The sequence below is a fragment of the Lactuca saligna genome, chromosome 7, assembly GCF_052625555.1.
Source record: "Lactuca saligna cultivar CGN05327 chromosome 7, ASM5262555v1, whole genome shotgun sequence".
NCBI classification, from domain to species: Eukaryota; Viridiplantae; Streptophyta; class Magnoliopsida; order Asterales; family Asteraceae; genus Lactuca; species Lactuca saligna.
Genome location: NC_136423.1, coordinates 21,119,759 through 21,127,004, shown reverse-complemented (window position 1 = coordinate 21,127,004; position 7,246 = coordinate 21,119,759). Strand labels below are relative to the sequence as shown.

General features: G+C 31.5%; 1 long non-coding RNA gene across 1 annotated transcript; it reads left to right on the top strand.

Moving 5' to 3' along the window:
- Positions 1-4,547: 4,547 nt before the first annotated feature.
- LOC145005871 (uncharacterized) lies at positions 4,548-5,952 on the top strand. The gene is made up of 3 exons (XR_013662697.1): positions 4,548-4,689; positions 4,896-4,931; positions 5,602-5,952. It is a non-coding gene; the product is annotated as an uncharacterized LOC145005871 (long non-coding RNA).
- The last annotated feature ends 1,294 nt before the right edge of the window (positions 5,953-7,246 follow it).

Sequence of the window (7,246 nt, the reverse complement as noted above, 5' to 3'; positions counted from 1 at the left end):
AAAAATATTTATTGACTCCCAAAAAAAATATGTGTAATGTGATTGTTATACCACATCTAATTCGATTTTATACGGTTATAATTAACATAACATGGTTTTATTTTATAGGTGTGAATTTCAGCCACCCCATACTCTGCCACGTGCTTTTCTGGGTGAGTTTAACAATACAATCTTTTCATTCTTCTATTGTAACATCCCAAAAATTAACATTAAAAATTTCATTTTTAATTCAACCACAAACACTATTTAACCATTTCAATTATTCAATAGTATTTCAGAGTAAAATAGTTATCAGAACACAATTTCCAAAATCATAAAGTGCGGAAATATGGGTAGATGCATTATGATCAGATCAGGCCCTTCCTTTTGAAAATGAAAGTACCGGAAACATAAACTGAAAACCATAAGAATAAAGCTTAGTGAGTTCCTTAAAATACCACATACCAAAGCATACCGGAGCCATGGGTTACCCCCCATGGTCTTTCCTTGCAGTATCGAGGGCCAAATTTCGGTATTACACACGAGTGCCAGGGGTCAGATCCTAGTCTTTCATACAATCGCTAGGGGCCAGATCCTGGTCTTTCATACAATCGCTAGGGGCCAGATCCTGGTCTTTTATACAATAGCCAGGGCCAATCCTGGTCTTTCATGCAAGCATCACAAAGACAACTTGCATTCCATATCAAAACTAATGATACGGATTTGGTGCCTTCGACCTATGGATGTAATGAGAAGACTCTCATCTAGCTGTTGAATATCTCAAATTAAAACTCAGACCGTTTATTCGGAAAAATCCCGCTCTAACTCCATCAAATATTATCCAATTAATAACTTGTCCACACCCCATAACTGAAATCCTATTTCGATGTCCAAGCCATAGGGTAAAAGTCCTTTTTACCTTTTCATAACTTGGCCTAAATCCAAAGCCCAATCCAAAAGCATCTAAAACCCAATAAAGGCCCAAATTCTTAATTAGGCCCAAAACCTTTCATGGACCTAATCTAAGAAGGCCCAAAACCCAGTAATGACCCAACTCAGAAGATTGATAGCCGAAACTAAGAAATTCAACCGAGGTCTACGACGGCTGAGTACGCCCAACATACTCAGGCTTACGCTCGACGTTCTTCAAGGATTCCTAGTACGTGCAACATACGAGCTGGGTACGGCCAGCATACCACCAAGCAAGCCATGATCGGGGACCGTGTAGCATACGCGCAACGTATACATACGTACGCCCATCATATATGCTTATTAAGCAATTTTCCATTAATTGCTTAATACTTGCAACCAATAGCCTAAACTTTAGATCCAACTCTTATCAAATGTCTTAAGCCATAAAGTCATGAACTTGGAGCCATTACATGTCTCATAAAGACGTAAACCTTACTTTTAGCATTCTACATTCACCATGATGACCTAAACTCATGCATGGTTGAACCAAACCCTTCAAGATGCTAAATTTATGGACTTAGGACCTCAAAAATATCAAAAGAAGCAATTCCTAAATGATTTGGTGGAAGGAATCCACTAGACCTCATCATATGACTAAAAGACCAAAACTTCACAAAGGCTAGATCTAAGCAAAAAAGGAGCAAGTTCCAAGCTTTATACCTTAATGAAGCTAGAAATGATGTGAGAATTCTGGATCTACAAGTCCCCTTTGATCAAATCTCCATCCTCCTAGCTCCTCTTCTTCAACTTTCACTAACACACACACACACACACTAAAACACACACTTAGGAGGGTCAAAACTATTCAAGGAAAGCTAGGGTTTCAAAATGGCACTCTAAGGGAAAAAGTGGCTGAGAAATGAGAGAATAATGGGTTATAATGTTGATTAAATATGGTCCAAACCCTCAAATTTATGGGTTGTCCCCTGCATGCGTACACCTAACGTACAAGGAGCACGCCCAGTGTACTCCAACTTTTCCGAAGTTGGAAAAACTGCTCCCTAGGGACCTGATCTGCAAAACATTTACACACCAAGGGTTTAAACTGAAAAGTACTTTGAATCGGGTGTTATATCTATTCAACATTTAATAAGGGCAAATAACTGAATTGTCCTTATAGTTTGGTCAAGATTATACGTTTGGTTTCAAACAATTTTTTTTTATATCCAGACCATCCTTATGGTATGATTTTGTTATATTTTTCGTCCATCGCACGCTTGAAAAGACTATATTACCATTTGTCTTTTCTTTTTTTACATTTTATGTTATTTATTATTTTTAATTAAAAAGTAAATTAATAACTATATGGTCCTACCAACACATACACTCATTCTTCCTTTTTTTCCCCACCTTCCTTCCTACATGCCCACATTTAATCAACCACCATTGTAACCTTCGACATCACCTCCATTAACCTCCCAGCATCACTGTTATTCACCTTTGAAAATCACCACTAGTGACCACACCAAATCAATTAAAATTAAGCCAATGAAAAGGTAATCCTCCATCTGAAAACACTAACTACAACCTCTGATTCATCGATCTGTGTACTTTGATTTCATCAACAACTGAACAATTGAATGAGTGTCAACTTTTGATGAATCTCAGGCCCCGTTTGATAATTGCTGACTGAGAAAGTGCTGACTGAGAAAGGTCTGTCTGAGTAAGAAATTCTGACTGAGTAAGAAATCATGTTGTTTGATTGAAAATCTGACCGAATGTGCTGACTCGTGTAAAATGACCATTTTACCCTGATGCTATACACGTTTCTATGCAATATTATAATAATAATAATAATAATAATAATAATAATAATAATAATAATAATAGACATTAATAATAATAATAATAATAATAATAATAATAATAATAATAATAATAATAATAATAATTTATACAAAAACCTCCACCATAATAGACATTAAATATATTATTTTAAAGATAAAACACAAAAAACCTTTCAGCTTGCTGGTAAACACCATTGCTTCTACAAGGGAGACCCAAGTTCTATTCTTGTAGCCTTCATTAGTTGTGAATTTTTATCCAAGCCAAGGGTACTATTGGAAATCCTTGTTTTCTTTCTCAGTTAGCCAACTCCCAACTTCTTTCTCGGTCAGACATTGCTTTCCGAGTCAGACGACAAGATTTTATCTATCAAACACCTTTTGTCTGACCGAGTCAGCAAAAATGTCTGACCTGACTCAGTCAGATGCCATATCAAACAGGGCCTCAGTCTTCGGTTGATAACTCCTCCGATCATATCTCGTCCCCAGAAAAGCTGAAAATGGTAAAGCATGATCTTATCAGATCCATTAACCACACAACAGAAAACTTCAAAGGAGAAATACTAAAACATAAAGATGTTGGTTGAAGAACTGAATTTCTCCCTCAAGAAATAGTTCAAAAAATCATGATTTATGGTAAAGGTATCGGGATCTAATGTTGAACACACTGATTTCTAGGGCTACTCACTTGTCTTGAATCTGCTTATTGGAGTCGAACCTTGGAGCCGACAAGTATGTCGGTAAACTTTAATCCTAAAACCTGGCTTCGATGATTTGTAATCCCCATACAAAATTTCAAAAATTAAAGTAGGGCTCGTGTGATATAAGGAAAGAAAGACTGGAAGACATGAATATAGCTGATGTGGCGTTCGTGCGATAGGGACTTGCTCATTACATATATCACCGAAGAGAAGGAACATTGAGAGGAAATGGTAAAAGTTGTGCGATGGGTTTACCGTGTTTAATAATTATATAAAAAAAAGTAACATTAATTATAAAAAATGATGAAAAATAAGAAAAATGGTAATTTGTTTTTTTTTTTTTTAAATTTCTAAGAAAAACATAACAAAATAAAAATACAAGGATGGTCCAAATGCAATATATATATATATATATATATATATATATATATATATATATATATATATATATATATAATTAATAAAAAGATAAGGACCATAAATTTCAACTAAATCGGCAATTTTAGTAATTTACTCAAATTAATAATTTAATAATGAGTATAAACATCATTTATCTGATTTGGACGGATAATTTAGCGTCATAATCCATTCTATTTTTATTAAAATAATCTTCTACTCTAATAAATGAAGGTTTTATTGTCACATGTTATACTCTCATTCAATTTGTTAAATGTTATTTTTGTGGTTATTTTGAATTAATTTGTTTTTACATCTCATTTTATGAATTTTTTTTATTTTATTAAATTTCACCTAATATTTTAATGTAATAATTGCAATAAATGTAGTAATAAATGGATATCAAATTTATTAATGAACTTACATTTTAATTTCAAAATCCCTAAACTAAGGCTTATTGGTTTATTTTGTTTATTTATTTAAATTTTTTGTTTAAATTTAAAAGATAAAAAACATTTCAGTTATAATAATTTTTTTTTTAATTTTCTTATAAATTTAAAGTTGTCAAATATTTTGAATTTTATATTTAATATTTTTTATATAATTAACACATATGATATAAAATTCTCTGAGTTAAATAATGCAATATAAACATCAATTTAACAAGGGTTGTTGGGCGGCCCAAATATATTCACCTTTTTTTTTTCATTTATAAGTCAAACTATACCGACAATTTCAAGCGGGTGTCAGCACAATGAAGTCATATGGCTCCATTTTTCTCTTGGCTGTTGTCTTTGCTATTGTACTGGTTTCTTTTGCAGGAAGAACTTTCCCAGCAGAAACTTATTATCCCAAAGGTAGATTACCAATCAACACACATGTACTACTGTGAAGATATATCTTTATGTGTTTGTATATGTATATATCTAAGCTTGTAAGTTTTATTGATCTGTTTGGTAGGAATAACGCGAGAATCCATAATCAATTATATGGAAAACTTTTTGTTGCCTATGGGTGTAAAATACTAAAGTTTTTCTTGCATTTGTTTTCATTTATTTTGCAGGAAGAACGTTCCCACCTGCATCTTATGATTCAAAAGGTATACAACAAAACACACACATACACACTAGTTACATATATGCTAAAACATCGTCTATTTTTTTGGTTGCTATATATACAAAAAAGTGAACTTATTTTCAAAATATAGAGATTATATTGATGTATTTCATATATAAAATAAAACTTTTATTTATTTTATTTCATATCAGATTTTTTGTTATCTAAATTATTCCCATATAAATAAATAGGATTGAGTTTTATTTTAAACCATAAAATTAAAGAATCAATCTTGGCCGTTATAGTAAATTTTTATTCTAATATTAATAGTTAAAGTCAAAGAGTTTTTATGGAAATGTTCCAAATCCGAAATGGATGTTTGGAAAAAAAATTATAATAAATTTTTTCTAAAAACCTCTAAAATATAAGGGTTTATAGTATATTCCGATGTAATTGCCCTTATAATGGACTATTTTACTTTTGTTTTTCATGAAACTAATTATTTATAAAGTGCTTTATTTTATTTAAAAGAAAACTAGATTCAAAACAATGGAAATAAAGAAATCTAAAGTAAAGTTATGTATTTTGATTCAAGGATTTGGCTCTACCAACAAAAAACTAAAATCACAATTAAATTGTCGTAACTAAAAGTTTCTACCATCTTATATACGGTGTTAAGTTAAATGTTTATCATGTTTGTTGCATGTGTCAAGTTGCTGGAAAGTCATCAGATTCTTATGGAGGTTGTTGCGTTCCTTGGCGATGTCAGCCCCATTGCCGTCCTCCCATGCCGGAAAAATAATAATGATAGGATGGATCGCAAAGGAGGAGGTAACTAAGAAAGTGGTGATGTGATAATGAAATTTTGTATTGTTATACTTTGTAAAATAATAATAAATAGTAATAAATAAGCATTTTATGGAAATTTGGGGTGCTTATTCTCATAAGAACCATATAGTAAACATCCTGGTCTTCGTGACGGAGGGAAGGGACGTAGATATAATCAGAAACAAAAATGTACTTTTGCCACTTTTATAAATATGGGAAATATGTTTTAGTTTTTACCCATAATATCAATGTACCTTCAATTGAGAAGGAATGCAAAACCGACCTATATCACTTCGATTGTTGAGGAAGAGGTCCTGGGTACAAAACCTATATTCCCTTCCATTTCGTAGACACAAAGTGATATCAAAAAGATATTAAAAAGAAAGCTCAATCAACCACTTTGAAAATATATTTATTAAGATATTGGATTTTAGAAAATCTAACCAATTGTAAGATTAGGTGACTTTGTCCATATTATTTCTAGTAGAATGCAATATAACATGTTTTTAATTAGGTGACCTTGTCCTTATTAATACTGTCCACTTTACCATCCTTCAGCGCCTCATGTCTATGAAACTACTTTCAGTCTTTCATGACCTTATTTGCACAATTTCTTCAAGACCACATACATGTTCATATGCATCTCGACAATCCAAGAGTAAACCTTTCACGATGACTGAATCACAACTTTTATACCTGTACCAAAGGTATAATAATAAATATCTTAAATATTTCACATACACATAGAGAAAAAGATTGAAAGAGATACCAGAATCGTCACTTATCATCATTTTCCTTGACCTCAACATTGAATCAGTTGAAGAATTGTATAAAAAATTGTATTTAGCGAAGTTTTTTAAACATGACTAAAGAAATAAGTAACTACAAAATATCAATGTGTAGTAGATATTCCATTCCATATTAGACGTCAACCATCTTAATACATTAATGACATAAGATTCAAAAAAGGATTTTTTATAGGTCCTCAAAAGGAAACGATAAATTATTTACAGTTTGTTTGTTTCCATATTAATTGTTATTCATTTCCAGTTTAGTGATTATAAATAAAGTTTAAGATGGAGATCACCTGTAGCAACTCGGATGCATCTGCCTGATATTTGGCTCCCTGCGACAACATATACCAATAAAGGTAAGGAATAAAAAATGCAGATAACAATATGAATTAATACAATAACATGATACTCTTGTAGGTCACAAGATTAAGAAGTAACATAAAAGTGAAAAAAATAATAATAAACATGTCTAAAAAGATAGGTTAAGTGCAAGAAATAGCAACATACTTTCCTTTATTTGTTTATGATAACATTCTAGTTTTGTTTGTCATTAATATTGCATTATACTATGAAAAATATACTAAATTGTAGACATGTCATCCAAATCTATAACCAGATAGAAGTTTGCAAGTATAATGCCATAATAAGGGAAATTTTGAAAGTATAATGCAATAATTCCGTATATTTTTCAAAGTATAATTCCTTAAGAAAAACTAAATATAAAAGCACAATGTTG